Here is an 18,485-nt window from a genome sequence, read left to right on the forward strand (position 1 = left end):
GTAGGTTCTCTTTTGACTCTTTTGGTGAAGTCTTTTGAAGAGCATAGGTGTTTGATTTTTAGAAGATCCCAGTTATCTAGCTTATCTGTTGGGTAAATAATTTTTAAAAAGATTTGGAGAACATAATTGAAAAGTGAATGTGTATATAAGCAAATTCTTCCTGAACTTGTTATTTTCTTCCGAGATTATTCATTGCTGACACTTTCACTATTTTTTAATAATGTATTTAGGTCCAAATATTATTCTTGTCCACTTGTCACTACATTGCATCATTCTTTTGAGATCCCTTCTGTAACCTAACCACTTAAAAGAAAATGAGCACGTATAATCATTTTAGAATCATTTCCCTTGATTTTCAGTTTAAGGTAACATTATTCACCTGTTCTTCCAACCTTGACATTTAAACAGATTTTTTTTTTTATAATAATCTTGGTTCTTTAAGTTCCATTAGGTTTTCAGATATTAGTTCACAATTTTATACCTGTATCTATATCGTTTTACTGCTGCTTTTTCAATTTCAACTTTTGCCAAAGAATTTAAAAACTCATATTATACTTTTTCAGTGATCTAAACTTTCAAATATTCACTAAATTTAACTGAAAGAAAACTTATTTTCATAAATATTTATTGATTGCCTGCCACACTCTTACAAATGTTAGGTACTGTTCCAGGACTTCACAATCACTTAAAAATTCATCATATCTTACCCCATTCTATTAGGCAATTAGGCTATAGATAGTAAGTATAGAACTATGAGAAGTTTATAATTTATTATTATTATTATTTTCCTTTCTTGGATCATCCCTTTGGTATTAAGTCTAAAAATTCTTCATCTAGCCATAGGTACTAGAGATTTTCTTCTTTGTTTTTTTTCTGAAAGTTTTAAAATATCCCTATATCTATATATATAGTTTTATATTTTACATTTAAGTCAGTGCTCCATTTTGAAGTAATTTTTGTACATGGTGTTAACTTTAGGGTAGGTTAACTTAGGTGAAGGTTTTTTTTTCTTGTTTTTGGTCTATGGATGTCCAATAATTCCAGCACAACTTGATGAAAAAGTTACCCTTTCTCCTTTGAATTGCTTTTCCTCCTTTGTCAAAAACAGTTGGTATAGTTGTGTTGGTCAACTTCTGTATTTTCTATTCTGCTATATTGAGCCATGTCTTTATCGCCATTAATATCACACTGTTTTGATTACTGTAGCTATATAGTATGTCTTACCATCGAGTTTTAATGATCACTGCAGTTTAGTAGATTGTCAAAAGTTTATTGGAAAGCATATACACACAGATACATATATATATATATATTCCATATACTATATGTGCCATATGTAGTATCCATCTATATAGTAAATAATTGTAAATTATTTATTGATTTTGGCCATTTATATACAGAAGATTGTTTTTTGTTTTTGTTTTCTTACTGTTTTAAAAGAACTCTTTATGGACTAAAGGAAATAGACAAAATTGTTGTTTTTTTAAAGTTTTTTACTATATTTAAAAAAATTATTGAGATGTAAAATACATTTATAAAATTCAAAACTCATAAAGTTACTTTGCAATTAATTTTCACAAAGTGAACATACCTATGTCTTTATCACCTAAATCAAGAAATAAAATATCATTTCCAACATAGAAGTCTCTCCTGTCTTCCCACCACGGGCCATATTCCACTTAGTCCTTGAAAGGCAACCATTTACCTGATTTCTAACCCCATAGATTAGTCTTTTGTATCTAAAGATCCATTACGGTCAAGTCGATTCCAACTCATGGCAACCCTATCGGAAAGAGTACAACATCCCCATAGGGTTTTCAAGACTGTAATCTTTACGAGAAGATTGCCACAGCTTTCTCTCATGGAGCGGCTGGTGGACTGGAACAGCCAACTTTTCGGTTAGCAGCTGAGCCCTTAACCACTGAGCCACCAGGGCTCCTTGTCTTTCATATAAGTTTATATAAATGAATCATTCAGTACAGATTCTTTTTTTTGTCGTGCTTTTTTGTTTTGTACGCTATTATGCTGAAATCCATCCACGTTGTTGTATGTAGCAGAAATTCATTTGCTGTATAGTGATTTACCGTATAAATTTACAAACCTTTTCATCCATGCTTCTGTTGATTGATACATATATTTTTTTCCTGTTTTCTGGCTATTGCTAATAGTGCTGTTATAAACTTTCTTGTCTGTGTCTTTTAATGAACTTACTAGTGCATTTCTATTGGGTTATTGTTGTAAGGTGCTGTTGAGTCAGTTCCAACTCATTGTGACCCTGTGTACAACAAAACAAAACACTGTCCGGTCCTGCGCCATTCTCACAATTGTTGTTACGCTTGAGCCCATTGTTGCAGCCACTGTGTCTGTCAATCCATCTCACTGAGGGTCTTCCTCTTTTTTGTTGACCTTCTACTTTACCAAGCATGATGTCCTTCTCCAGAGAGATTGATCCCTCCTGATAACATGTCCAAAGTATGTACTTAGAAATACTAGGTCATAAGGCATATACATATATTCAACATTAGTAGAAACTATCAAATGATTTTCCAAAGTAACTATCAGTTCATACAGTGAACTCTCGGTGTATGAAAGCTCCAATTGCTCCATATGCAGCAGAAAATATCAGGTATCTTTATAGCCATTTTACGAATGAGTAGGGGTTTCTCATTGTAGTTTTAATTTGTAGTCTTTTGTTAAGTAAATATTTGAGCATTTTTTCACATGCCCATTTGCCATTTAGATGCTTTGGTGAAATGCCTTTTTTGAGGCCCTTGCCCTTTTTTCTACTGACTATTTGCTTTTTTTTTTTTTTTTAATTGATTTATTTTTATATTCTTTATATTTGCTATTGGATATAAAAACGTGTACATACATACACACACACATATATATGTGAGTGTGTATGTATATGAATGTAGATATAAGTATACATTTATATGTATGTATTTTCTTCCATTCTACTTCTTGCTTCTTCCAATAATGAACAGAAATTCTTAATTTTAATGAAATTCAACTTTAAATTTTTTAATTCTAAAAAAGACAAAACTATAATGGTTGCCAAGGGCCATCCTCTTCCAGGATCCATTCCAAGTAACTATATTGTACTCAGTTGTCATGGATTCTTGGTACCCTTCAGTGTGTGACAGTTTCAGTCTTTCCTTGTTTTTCATGGCCTTGACCTCTCTTTTCTGGTGTGATATTGTTTCAGAATGGCAGTCAATTTGGGTTTGTCTGATACAGTCACTTGATTAGACTGTGGTAATGAGTATTTAGAAGAATAGAGGTCAGGTGCCCTCCCCATCACATCCTATCAGGAGGTTCACAAAGAAACATGAAAGTACTGGTGAAAATAATGTCGATCACTGTTTAAGGTGGTGTTTTCCAGGTTGTTCCACTGTAAGGTGATTATTTATTCCTTTCTATACTGTATTCTTTGTAAGCACTGACTAAATCCAGCCACTCTAAAGGGGAGAGAGATTAACCTATACCTCCTGGAGGGGGGAATATCTCCGTATATTATTTGGAATTCTTTTTGTAATCAAGATTTGTTCATTATCCCTCATTTATTTATTTACGTAGTCAATAAATTCTTTATACCCATATAAACTTATCAATATCTATTTTATTCCTTGGGTTATTATCTAATACTATAATTATTAATTTTGTTGCTCAAATTGTTCTAGTTTTGGATACCTGGAGCTCTTTTAGTTTGGCTTCTCTGCCGTTCGGACATGCCCTATTATAATTATTATTAATTTAGTACATCCATTCTTTCTGGTACTACATGCTGCTCCACGTTTATCTTGTATTTCTATGCCACAGGCCTAGAATCAACTATTTCTCCCAAGCTATCTATTTTCAACATAATTCTGTGTGATCTGTTTTCTGTCCCTATAGTTTTTTGCCTTTTACAAAATGTCAAATAAATTTAATCACATAACACTTAGTTTTTTGCATCTGGCCTCCTTTACTTAGTAAAATTTATTTAGGATTCATCTACATTGTTACGTGAATCAGTTGATCATTCCTTTTTGCCACTGAATAGTATTCCATTGTATTGATTTACCATGGTTTATTTATCCATTGCACTGTTGAAGAACATCTTGTTTTTTTCTAGTTTCTGGTAATTATGAATAACGCTAGTCTAAACAGTTGCTTACAGGTCTCTGTGTGAACATAAATTTTCAATCCACTTAAGTAAATACAAGGGGTGAGATTGTGGAGTCATATGGTCACTGTATATTTTATGTTACAAGAATCTTGCTGAACTTCCAAAGTGGCTGTACATTGTGCATCTCCACCAGAAATCAATGCAAGTTGCTTTTGCCCCATATCTTCACAAGCATTTGGTATTGTTAAATTTGTAATTTTATTCATTCTAATAGGGTCGCTTGAGTCAGAATCGACTCAGTAGCAATGGGTTTGGTTTTTTGGTTTAATAGGTATATAGTAGTACCCCATTTTTTAATTTGTATTTTCCTAATGACAAATGATGTTGAATTTATTTTCATATGCTTATTTGCCATGTATCTCCTGTGGTGAAGTGTCTGCTCAGATATTTTACCCATTTCTTTATTGGTTTATTTTCTTATTGTAGAATTTTAAAAATAATTTACATATTTGGGAGACAACTCCTTTATAATGTATGTTATTTTGCAAATATTATATCCATGTGTATGGCTTGTCTGTTTATTCTTTTAAAAGTGTCTTTCACAAATAATTTTTTTTTTTTTTTTTAATTTTAAGTTGTCTCTAAAACCTCATTGCCAAACCAAGGTCACACAGATTTTCTCCTATGCTTTCTTTCAGAAGGTTTATGGTTTTACATTTAAGTCTATCATCAGTTTTGAGTTAAATTTTGTATAAGTATCAAGGGTTTATTCTTTTAACACTTAGGTGTCCAATCTTTCCCATATTATTTGTAGACTATTTTTTCTTTCAGATATCATTTCTCTTGGCTTTAAATCTTAATTTGCTTACAGTTTCCATTTATCTGTTTAGAGTCCTTATGTGTTCACTCTTTATTGACATGCATATCCTTCATTACTGAAACATATTAAACTTCACTTCCCTGATTGTATTTAAAATAACTGCTCTTTTGCTGAAATCCAGCATCTAGGTTCACCTGATCATAGTTTCTTTTGGCTTTTTTTGCTATTGTTTTTACGAGTATAGTTCATATTTTCCTGTTTTGTCGTATATTTCTTTGGTTGAAAGCAGTACTAATTTTTCAGTGTCTCCTGATTCTGTTTTGGAAAGTACTCTGTCACTATTTAAAGTATATATCTGTCCTAACCTCTCTGTTCTTTTCTTTCGGTACTTTAATTATGTATATATTAGACAATTTGGTTCTTTTTCATGAACATAAGCAGAGACACTAGCATTTAGTAACTAGCTTTTCATGAATAGAAGTTAAGGTTGGTGCAGGTTGTAAGGAAGGCCTTACTTGGGGTGTTAGAAAGAGTAGATACAAATTCTTCTTAGATTTTTAGCAATATTTTATTGTGTTTTTGGTGAAAGTTGACACAGAAGTTTAGGTTCCTGTTCAACAATTCTACACAAGTTGTTCAGTGACATTGGTTACATTTTTCACAATGTGTGAACATTCTCATTATTTCTGTTCTGGTTGTTCCATTTCCATTAATCTAATTTCCCTGCCCCATTACATTCTCATCTTTGTTTTAAAGTCATTGTTACAGTAATGACTTCTGGATCGGGGTGGCTACCTCATTTTTATAGCCTCAGTTTTTATCATAGCTGAATCTAAGACTGCTGGTCTGCGTGGAGAAGCAAAGAGACAAAATCAAGAATCTAGGAGAGTGAATAACAGTAGAAGAGATAAACATCAAGATTATATAATCAAGGAAAGTGAGACACATGTATACAAATTTAGAGACTTGAAGATAAAACGGTAGATCTAAGATAAATTTGCAGAAAAGAAGTGTCCTAGGGATTTCTTGGATGTTAATTTTTTTTAATAATTAAAAATGCTGAAGAAAAGAGTGCGGAAACAATTAATTAAAAGTACACAGCATTATTTCTTCAACATTATGGACATAATTTGTGCCCCTAGAAGAGAACAGATGCCAGGGTGGCAACCAGCAAAAAAACACACTACAAGAATTTTCCATTTCAGTAGGAAGATTCAAATGTAAACTCAAATGAGGCCCTTTACTGTTACTAAAACATTTTTTTCAAAATTATTTTTAAATATCTTTTGCAGCAGAAAGGGTCAAGTCATACTTTTCCTGATGGTGTGTGCGAACGTCACTCAACTGTAAGCTAAAATGTCAGATCAAGACTTATCTTAGACATTAAATGCAATTGAAACAATTAGAAGTACTCTATTCACTTATTCATTCATCCAAATCATTTATTGAGAACTAGATCATGTAGGACTCTATAACCATGTTAAACATTTTTTTAGAGGCAAAGTTAAAACAGTTTCACTGCTCCAAGAGCCAAACAAAAATTAGCCACAAAGTCATTTATAAGAAACAACTTCATGCAGAATCAAAGCTTAGGCAAGCAATCCTTACCAGCATGATTTAGCAAAACTCATTCAATCAAAATAAAATAGCTTAGCATTCACTGACAAACTTTCCCAAAAGAAAAGAAAAATTAGATGTGATTAACCAGTGAAAGCAAAGGGCAAGATACTTACTGATAAAAGCTTTATAGGGCATTGTAACTGTGTAAACTTAAGCTCCCTCACCATTTTCAGTCTAGGGTGCTCCATGTGCTAGGTTTCTTGCTCAAGAAACTGCTGACTCTAATTGACCAGTTAATCATTCCCCTTTCTTCCACCTTTGGAGAAGTATTTTAAGGATTTTACCTTTATCTCTGAGTATGATTTTTACCTTGCTAAGTCATTTGAGTTTATTTCTGTGCTCTTTGGGAAACTATCAAATTGTTTTAATCTACTCAATTATATATTTTGTCAAAATTTTAAGTAGATATTTCAAGTGGATTTCAGGGAGACAGGATAAGAAACAGCAGGTATGTGGGCAGTGCCCAGGAGGACTGGGACTAGTACAGAGGTTGTTAATAGCATTTCCATGATTCAGAGTAAAAATCAATCTGCAGCATGTCATTATGTTTAAGCACCAATTCTAGAGATAAACCATCTAGGTGTAAATCTTAGTTATGTCACTTAGTAGTTATGAGAAATTGGCAATTACTTAACTTTTTAAAGTGTCAATTTCCTCTTCTTTAAAATTGAGGTAGGACAGTACTTAACTCATAGGGCTGTTATGAAGATTAAATGAGTAATGACTTGTAGAAGAACTTGAAAGCATTCATAGAATATACCAAGCACTGTACAAGTATTTGTTAAACAATTTAAATTCTAAAGAAAATTTACCATATAAATACTATATTTGAGTGAATCTTCTTATGTAGGTCAGAAGTTTTTTTTGATGATGACTTGTTACATTCTGAACACGTTGCGTGGTTCATACATTATTTCATTATAATGATGAAGGGACTACTAGGATTTGTCAGATGACTTTCTGTGATATAAATAGCTTTCATAAACATGAACACAAAAAATAATCAGCCTGTCATCAATTGTTACCATTACTATAGCATAATTTTCTCATTTAATTATTTTTAAATATGTTTTATGCAAAGTAATGTGATGTGTTATGTTTGAGTACAAACGTATAGAAAATTATTTTAAGAAGTCTTTCAATATAAAATAATAAATATTCTATTTATTTTTGTACATACAAGATAAAAATATGATATATAAAATACAAAACTACTGTACAAACATAATACATGAGCTCAAAATACCATAGAATCAAAACTATTTTTTTCTTTTAAAAATTTTAAGATATTAAAGATATGATCAAGGTTCTTCCTTTATTCTCAGGGAGTTAAAATCACAATCAGGAATACTGTATTTTATGCTAATTTTTGGTAGGGACTATCTCTTTATCAAGAGTTTTATATCCCATTGCATTTCAGAATATTCTGTCATTATTTGTGAATTAATAATTCTAAATTATATTGACACCTTTCATAGATCCAGTTCCTGGATATCGTCATAACCCAGCGTTAGTTTACTTAGAAAACGTGTTCTAATGTATTTATTTCTTCTTTTTTTTTTTTACTTTTTTAATTGACACCAGGTAATCTGAAGGATGTTTTGATTTGTTTTATTTTTAAATTATTAGTATAGAAATGGTCCTCTCTATAAAGTTAAGATGTTAAGGATTTAATAAAGAGTATATCTTAAAATCTGTATTGTTGTATATTAAAATTTCCTTACGATCCTTCTGATAATGCAAAGTGACTTTATTTTTCAACAAAATTATACATGTGTAGCTGGATTTTCTCTGTGCACATTTATTCTAATTATATTAGCTGAGATATATTGATATTTATTTTCTCCTATGACATTCTTATTTACAGTTTTTTACTTATCTAGAAATTTAGTCAAAACCTATCTCAGAGAAGAGTGACATTCATAAACACTTTGGACTTCCTTGAGATAGTCAGATTACCAACTAATTCTGCTAATGGGGTCCCTGTGATCTAAAATGATATGGTTAATATGCTCAATAATTAGATTTATACGAAAATCAACTTGGAGTAGAATAATCTAAACTTTCAAGTTTATTCAGGATATCCAGTGTCAGAAATAAATTTCATTAGATGCAATAATATTAACAAATAGCTTCTCAGGTATTTCAAAATAAATATAGTGCCGCTTTTATGACTAGTTCCTTACAAAACCAGCCCTGCCACAAATAGTAACTAGAAACTCCAGACAAAATATTAACAAATAAAAATCTGAAGGGACTTCATGCTGAAAAAAGAGATGCATTTTGGCGATAAAGTAGATACTTTTAAAAAGAAATGTTTATGATATGAACAACACATTTTTATGGTGTTTACCCTGAGAAGCAGGTGATTAATGAAATAGAAAATACAGAAAAATGGAATCAAAAAAGTCAACTATTCTATTGGTTTTGAAAAGAATAAAAAAACACAAAGTCTTTAGTACTAATGATGAAAAAAGTAAGGAGACTCAATTACACAAAAATGGAAATGAAGAAGGGTGGAACTATAAATGTGCGTAGGTTAAAAAATGCAAAATGTATTAAGAGGAGATCAAAAAATACTATATCATTTTGTAACTCGTATATGTATAATTTTTCTTTTTTCTTCTGAATGAGCTTTATTGGATTTATATGGATTGAGATTAAAATATGATAATGTAGGAAATAATTAACTTTCATGGTGAAATGCCTAAAAGACACAGGTAATCCAGTCATTCTATCATTCAAACAGATAATTGCTCAATTTTGCTCCTGCAGTGGCTAAGCATTAAGGCTGCTAACCAAAAGGTTTGCAGTTCAAATCCACCAGCCACTCCTTGAAAACCCTATGGGGCAGTTCCACTCTGTCCTATAGGGTTGCTATGAGTCGGAATCGACTCGATGAGTTGAGTTTTGTTTTTTGTCTTGAAGTCATTTGTCTATGATGAAAAAGCAGTATCACTCATGTGTACATTATGTGTACGCCTAGAGACAGACCTGTAGGCAGTGCTTTTCTTTAACTGTACATATCTTCATTTAGCAGCCCTGGTGGCACCCTCGTTAAGAGCTATGGCTGCTAACCAAAAGGTCAGCAGTTCAAATCCACCAGCTGCTCCCGGGAAACCCTACGGGGGCAGTTCTACTCTGTCCTATAGGGTTGTTACGAGTCAGAATCAACTTGACAGCAATGGGTTTGGTTTTTGAATCTTCATTTAGGTATAGTAACATTTTGCTCAATTTGTTAAAGTTTCTAGACTGTAATTAGCTAAATAAAGCATGATCCATGCTTCTGTCTTCATTGATTAATTCCTAAGTTGCAAAAAGGGTTTATGAACACTATTAAGTTAAATTTATGATTTTCTTTTCTTGGTAAAAGCAGGTAGAATGTGGTTGTCCCTCCTCTGTGCTTCCATAGCACCTTACACAATCCTTCATTTTAGCACTTATCTCATTGTGCTGTAATTATTTGTTTGCATATGTCTGTGGTATTAAATAATGATCTCATTAAGGTAGTGCCTACTTCTTACTCAACCCTAAATTCCTGACACCTAGCACAATGCTTCGTATAACTGTCAAATAAATGAAACCATCATACCTCCTACATCACTGTCACCAGCTTTAATGGCACAACACCTACAGCAACGTTGACTGAATGGCCTGTTTTCATTAAGTTATCTTTAGGGATTACACAGCCACTATACACACACTGAATCATCCTTAGGTTTAAAACTATCCAGACAAATTTACAAATTGTAAAAGAATTTATCATGGCATGTGTGGACTGCCCAGGGAAAATAACAAATTTATAATAGCTGGTTAATTTCTGATTTGGTTAGCATCAATATGAAAAGAAAATGACTAGATTATTTCCTCAGCGCACTTAGAAATTCACATTAAACCATTTGTATTGGAGTTCAGAAGAGCTCTTTACATTTAGACAACTGTAATGGAATACATGGTTACCAATAACTAGAGAAGCCCAGTACTGTAGAAAAAGCAAATAACTTTTTATTTTAAAACATATAACTAATCAGTGAATTAAATTAATCTGTTATAAATAACAGTGCATAAAAGCGATACTATTTAAGAACTAGCATAGTGGTATGTACACATTTTTATTAGAATTCAGAGGTATTTTAACTGATCGTTGACCTCTTGATTCTGCCAATGATCAGTGCATTTTAAATATTTTCTACTGAGGCTACTAACAGATTATTTGTCATATTCTATAAATTACCTACAGTTGTGTTAACACAATTGTTAACGCTCAGAATTAAAATAATGTAGTTTTTCATTTTAAGTAGTATAGCTAAACTTAACAGTAGCCTACAGCATTTTAAGACTATGTGTGAAATATAAACGTGATTTTTTCATAATCTGGCAAAGTCTGGCCCTAAGCTATTTCATGCTCATGCTGTGCAAGGGACTGGTCAGAAGTAATAGGGGTTCTTTGACTTAGTGAAAATGATTTAGCTCTAGGGTTGAAGTCTGGAAATGCAGCTGAGTTGGCTGTACAGATTGAAGCTATGTGAGTCAAATTAAGGTTTAATTTACAATCACAGATATCTGAGCAGGTCTTGTTGAATTGAAGCACTCACAAAGAAGAGTTGTAGGTAATAAATAATGTTCTCTATATGTCTTTTGTCTTTTTTTCACTCTATTTCTCCCTTGCTTTCTTATTTTATGTTAAACAGATATTCTTACATTATTTATGTGGATTTGAGTTACTTTTCTAGCAGTTTTTCATTTCACACCGGAAGACGCCCTTTATTATTTTAGTTGGATAGGTTGGCTAGTGACAAAATCTCTCAGATTTTGGTTATCTTGGAATGTTTTAATTTCTCCTTCATTTTTGAAGGATAGGTTTGCCAGATAAAGAATTATTGGTTGGCATACCTTTTCTTATAGTATCTCTTACAGCATTACAATACAGCATCCTATTGATTCCTGGCCTCCATAGTTTCTGATGAGAAATTAGCTGTTCATCTTATTGAGGATCTCTCAAACATGATGAATTGCTTCTCTTGTTGCTTTCAAGATTCTCTCTTTTTTGTTTGACTTTAAACAATTTCATTATGATTTGCTTAGGTGTGGGTCTCTCTGAGTTCATCCAACTTAGAGTTCATTTTGCTTCTTGGAGGTGTATATTAATGATTTTCATCAAATTCTGGATGTTTTCAGCCATTATTTATTCAAATATTCTTTTTGCCTCCTTTCTCTCATTCTGCTCCTCTGTAGTTCCATTATGTGTATGTTGGTAGGCTTGATAGTGTCTCAGAGGTCCCTGATGCTCTGTTCATTTTTCTGTCTTTTTTTTCCTTCTGCTCCTCTAACTAAATGATCTCAATTGTCCCATCTTCAATTTTGCTGCTTCTTTCTTCTGCCTGCTCAAATCTGCTGTTGCGTCCCTGTAGTGAAATTTTCATTTCTGTTATTGTATTTTTCAACTCCAAAATTTCTGTTTAGTTCATCTTTATGTAACTGCTATCTCTTTATTTGTATTATCAATTTGTTCAAAAATTGTTCTCATACTTCCCCTTAGTTCTTTAGACATGATTTCCTATAGCTCTTTGAAGGTACTTAAAATAGCAGATTTAAAGTCTTTGTCTAGTAAGTTCAACATCTGGGCTTTCTCAAAGAAGTTTACTATTGATTATTTATTTTTCCTGTTTATGGGCTATGTTTTCTTGTTTCTATACATATCTCACACTTTTTGTAGAAAACTAGACATTTTAAATAATATAATGTGGCAACTGTGGAAATCAGAGTCTCTCCACTCTCCAGGATTTATTATTGCTGCTATTTGTTGTAGTTGTTATTGCTTCTTTCTTTAGTAATTTTTATGATATATTTCTGTTAAGGCTGTATTTTTTGTTGTGTGTGGCCAATGAAGTTTCTACATGGTTAACTTAGTGGTCAGCTAATAGTTGGACAGATATTTTCTTAAATTACTGTAACTGACACATCACCCAGTCTTTATGGAGGGGATCTGTGTGTACGGTAGCACACCTTCAACACTCAGCCAGATGGTTTAGAACTCTTCCTTATCCCTCACTTCATGCCTGTAAGAGCCTGAAGGACAGCCAGAGATATGACCTTTGAATCATCTCAGGTCATTGCCAAGCATGTGAACAGTCCTATGCATCCACGTGGGCTTCTAGAATACCAGGATTTGTTGGAGTTTTGAACTCTTCCTATGGATATGACATTCACAGTTTGCCTTTTTAAGCTTTTTAGTTAACACATTATTTGCTCCACCTGTTTTCTACCACGTCACATGGCCATAAAGTTAAAACACTTGCCTATAATGGTTTCAACAAACACTCTCTGAGCAGAAGAAATTTATCATTGGGTGAGGTGAAGTCAGTTCAAATACAAACACCCTTGCAAGTGGATCCTCCAGGAAATCACAAGATAGCTCAAATAATAGCAATTCTTGAGAATGAGCCTTTGAAAGAGCTTAATTTCTCTTCTATTTTTTTCTGATTTCTGCCAATGTTCACAGGGTTAAAGTCTGTTATTTTTCAAGGTTACCACTGAGCTGGAGAGCACAAGGTGGTGCTAGGGAAAGTTAAAATAAAGCTCATTCTTACTGTGATTCAGTCTTTTTTCTTGAATAAATATTCCTCAGTTGCTGCAAGCTTTGGTTAATTTCTAGAGTTGTGAAAAAGTTAATTCTAACAATATTTACCAACTTTTGTGTTACTTTTATGGAGCAGATAATTTTTTGGTGGTTGTTGTTAGGTGCTGTCAAGTCAGTTCCAACTCATAGCAACCCTATGTACAACAGAACGAAACACTGCCCAGTCCTACGCCATCCTCACAATCATTGCGATACTTGAACTCACTGTTGTAGCTACTGTGTCAATCCATCTCATCTCATCCCCTCTTCTTCACTGATCCTCTACCTTACCAAGCATTATGTCCTTCTACAAGGACTGGTCCCTCCTGATAACATGCCCAAATTACACGAGACAAAGTCTCGCCATCCTCGCTTCCAGGGAGCACTCTGGCTGTACTTCTTCCAAAACAGACTTGTTCATTCTTCTGGGAGACCATGTTATATTCAATATTCTTTGCCAACAACATAATTCAAAGGCATCAGTTCTTCTTTGGTCTTCCTTATTCATTGTCATACAAGCGGATTGAAAATATGGCTTGGGTCGGGCACATGCGTCCTCAATTTTCTGGGGGGAAGGGGTCATTATTCCACCATTTTTGCTGATATCACTCTCTTTCCCACCTCAGAGTTTTTGCACAAGCTTTTACTTTTATCTCTAATGTACTTTTACCTATTATTTGCATGGTTGGCTTGTTCTTATCTGTCAGATTTTTCCTTAAATTATATTATCTTCCAAAAGGCTTTCTATCACTACACTGTTTCTCCTAGACTGCCACTCTTCATTATAGTCTCTATCACTGTGTCTTGGTCGTTCTCTTCACATGGTATATTTTGAAATAATATATCAATTTGTTACTTGTTTTTTATGCCCCAATATATGCACAATTCCTTGTGGATAAGACTCATGCATATCTATTTTATTCCCCCGTATACATCAAGTTAGTGAATAATGTCTGATATCTGTTAGAAAACTCAGTAAATATTCATTAGATTATTGAATAATTTGATTAATTAATGGCTTAACTACCATGGAATTATGTGAGAGAATTCTGTAGTGTGATGAGTTTGTCTGTACCAATTGGTGTTGTATCCTTAATAAAAGAGAAATAAAATCTAAGGCAGCAAAATATAGTCCAAAGTATATACGCTAGTTGTTTCTGGGTTAGAATTAGCCCTAAAATGGGATGGGCCTGGTATTTTAGGTAGAAAACATGAATGACTGCAACTCTGCAGGGCTATGGAAAGAGGCAAACAGGATAAAATCCCTTAAGAAACACATACTCACACGCACACACACACACACACACAAATACACAATAGTAAAATGATCTGGGCATAAACTGGACCAAAAATAAATTATAAAATGGGAGTTTAGGAGTGTTTTGAGCAATAGTATAATACTTAGTCAATCTGCATCATATGGCCAATTTGATAATATTAATGGGATAATTACCAATTGAAAGGAGCAGTAAAATCATTCATATTTCTTTATTATGGCAACTCATAGGACTCCACAGAATTTATATCAGGAAAAAAGAAAAATTGTTCTTTGATTCAAAAAATTAAAACACTTTCAAAGAATCAAATTAATTCAAAGTAATTAGTTACATGAATATGTTTTCTTATTGTTGGAATTCACAATTCATTTGAGTATCTACCATGATTTATTTTTATTTAATATATTTCATGCTGCATTTAAATCACAGTAATAGCAGATAAAATGACATGTTTCAAATAGATACTCCAAATTAGATATTTAAATGTAAGATGGAGGGTACAGTATATGTCAAAGAAGGCATATAGAATATCTCTATTACTTCATCCCAAACATGGAAATTTTGTAAGGCTGGGTTGTTTGTTTAAGCTTCCCCTTAGTTAACAGTGAGTTTACTGGTAATGGAATTGTTCTTCCTATATTCAACTTTATGGGGCAGTAGCGTGAAGCTGCTTCCATTAGGAGGCACTCCTGTGGTTAAAGGTAAGGAGTTGGGGTAAGGAGATAAAGTATGAGTTCACTGTCTACAAACAGTAACAACTACTACAACATCATAGTTCCCAGTGGCTCTGGAAAATACCTCCCAGGAGAATTTTTCCATCAGGAGAATGAATGAATGATGCGATTATTGAAACTCCAGCTTAAAAAAAAAAGAAAAATCATTCCCTTTCTCCAAAGACCAGTCACCACCTGGTCATACTATTGCCAAGTAAATGCATTACAGGATTTTCTTTTCCCTGACACCTTCTGCTGATACTTTGTGACGTGTGATATACTACTTCTGAAGAACAAGCTTCAAATGAACCAAGTCAGAGTTTCCTATTTTAATAGGACAGATAATGCAAACAAGCAATTTCAATACAGTAATAATAGCTGATATGTATTATACAGTTTATAATGTGAGTGAAGTGGAAACCTACCTAACTTTGCCAAAATATAATTGATTAACAAATCTCTATTTTGTAGTTAATTCACTCAAATCATGCCCATAATTCAAGTTTGTAAAAGAAAATATCTTTTTATTTTATGAACTTGAATGTATATAATTGCCCTCTGCTGTTCAATTTTACTTTCTTTTGTACAATGGATGTTGCTAAGTAAAATTGCCAGAAGATATGTAACACTGAAGCTTTAGAAAAGCTACCCGGGTTGACAAGTCCTTAATTACATTGATGAATAAAATAAATGAGATTTTAAGCTAATTAATTTAGCTTTTATGTTGCAAAAAGTAATTCTAACTTTTGTTACATTTATTCTAATTCCCAGGGCACTTGGCACAGCTAAAAATAAAGGATATATCATTTCTTATCAGACTGATAAACATGCTCTTACCTTTCAACTAATTTTTAGAGAATACTAATTATAAAACTTATTGCAAAAACACTTAATGAGCTCTTATGTGAAGTGGAAATCCTAAGTATTTTTTGTGCCATAAAACAGACTTGATTAGTAGTTTCAGGGCAATTATCTTCTAAAGTACTGAAGCAAGAATATTGGAAAGAATTATATTTTGGGTTGTAACTAACAAGAAATTATACATGATAAATAGATTTTTAAAAATATAATGTATAGCAATGTTGCAATTTTGCCAAACTATGCAAATGAACTATATTAAGTCTAAATATATTTTCTTCTGATTGAGCAATAAAATGTCATTAATATAAGTACTCCTGTGTACCTATATTGTTTTTGTATTTTATACCTGTTTATATTAATTAAAATATCCATTTATTTGATGCAATCTATAAATAGATACAAACTTCAGGTATATATACACTGATTAAAAGCATATATTCCCTTATATACCTGGCAATACAGCATCCACTCTTCTATGTCACCAAGAGCCGCCAGGCCAATAAATTCCCTTATATTCAGCCTTCTCCAATGTCCCTAGTCAAAATCTTTGATTCTATTACTTTAGTGCATACTGGTAGTATTGTTACATGAGCTGTTCACAACAAGAACCCCCTGTATTCCAAATGTTAGAGGTACTGGAGTATGTCTTTTTTTTCTGCAGAGATGATACACATATTCAAATACATATATACTTGTATATATACATATATGGTAAAAACAATTATAAAGTTTAAGTAAGAACTTCTCTATTAGATTACATGACATACCAGAGGGAAGGGACTCTGATTTTAATTTTAATTATTAGTTTTAGATATTGAATAGTTATAAATTATCCATAAGTGATATTCAAATTTTAATATATAACACTGAGAGGAAAACATGTGCCAACAATTCAGCTGAAGAAATAAAGCCATAAGAATGTTTCTTTTTCTTTCCTCTAGAATGTTATTTAGATAAATATTAGATATTTCTTCTTATTTGCCATATCTTGATAACATGTCTAAAGTATGTGACATGTAGTCTTGCCATTCTTGCTTCTAAGGAACATTCTGGTTGTACTTCTTCCAAGACAGATTTGTTCATTCTTTTGGCGGTTCGTGGTATATTCAATATTCTTCACCAACACCATAATTCAAAGATGTCAATTCTTTTTTAGTCTTCCTGATTCATTGTCCAGCTTTCACATGCATACGAGGTGATTGAAAACACCATGGCTTGGGTGAGGCGCACCTTAGTCTTCAAGGTGATGTCTTTGCTTTTTAACACTTTAAAGAGGTCTTTTGCAGCAGATTTGCCTGATGCAATGCATCTTTTGATTTCTTGACTGCTGCTTACATGGATGTTGATTGTGGAGCCAAGTAAAATGAAATCCTTGACAACTTCAATTTTTTCTCCATTTATCATGACATTGTTTATTGGTCCAGTTGGAGGATTTTTATTTTCTTTATGTTGAGGTGTAATCCGTACTTAAGGCTGTGGTCTTTGATCTTCATCAGTAAGTGCTTCAAGTCTTCTTCACTTTCAGTAAGCAAGGTTGTGTCATCTGCATAATGTGGGCTGTTAATGAGTCTTCCTCCAATCCTGATGCCCCCTTCTTCATATAATTCATCTTCTCAGGTTATTTGTGCAGCACACAGATGGAATAAACATAGTGAAAATATACAACCATGATCACACCTTTCCTGACTTTAAGTCATACGGTATCCCTTTGTTCTGTTCAAATGACTACCTCTTGATCTATGTACAGGTTCCTCATGAGCAGAATTAAGCGTTCCAGAATTCTCATTCTTCTCAATGTTACCCATAATTTCTTATGATCCACACAGTAAAATACCTTTGCATAGTCAATAAAAAACAGGTAGACATCTCTCCGGTATTCTCTGATTTCAGCCAGGATCCATCTGATGTCACCAATGATATCCCTGGTTCCATGTCCTCTTCTGAAAATCTGGCTTGAATTTTTGGCAGTTCCCTGTTGATGTACTGCGGCAGGTGCTTTTGGACGATCTGCAACAAAATTTTATTTGCATGTGCTATTAATGACATTGTACGATAATTTCCACATTTGGTTGGATCATCTTTCTTTGGATTAGGGATAAATATGGATCTCTATCAGTTGGTTGACCAGGTAGCTATCTTCCAAATTTCTTGGCATGGATGAATGAGCACTTCTAGTGTTGCATCCCTTTGTCAAAACATCTCAGTTGGTATTCTGTCAATTCCATGGAGCCTTGTTTTTTGCCAATGCCTTCAGTGCAGCTTGGACATCTTCCTTTAGTACCATTGGCTTCTGATCATATGCTACCTCCAGAAATGGTTGAATGTTGACCAATTCTTTTTAGTATAGTGACTCTGTGTATTCCTTCCATCTTCTTTTGATGCTTCCTTTGTCATTTGATATTTTCGCTATAGAATCCTTCAATATTGCAACTTGAGGCTTGAATTTTTCTTCAGTTTTTTCATC

The sequence above is a fragment of the Trichechus manatus genome, unplaced genomic scaffold (genome assembly GCF_000243295.1).
Source record: "Trichechus manatus latirostris isolate Lorelei unplaced genomic scaffold, TriManLat1.0 scaffold00022, whole genome shotgun sequence".
Lineage (NCBI taxonomy): Eukaryota > Metazoa > Chordata > Mammalia > Sirenia > Trichechidae > Trichechus > Trichechus manatus.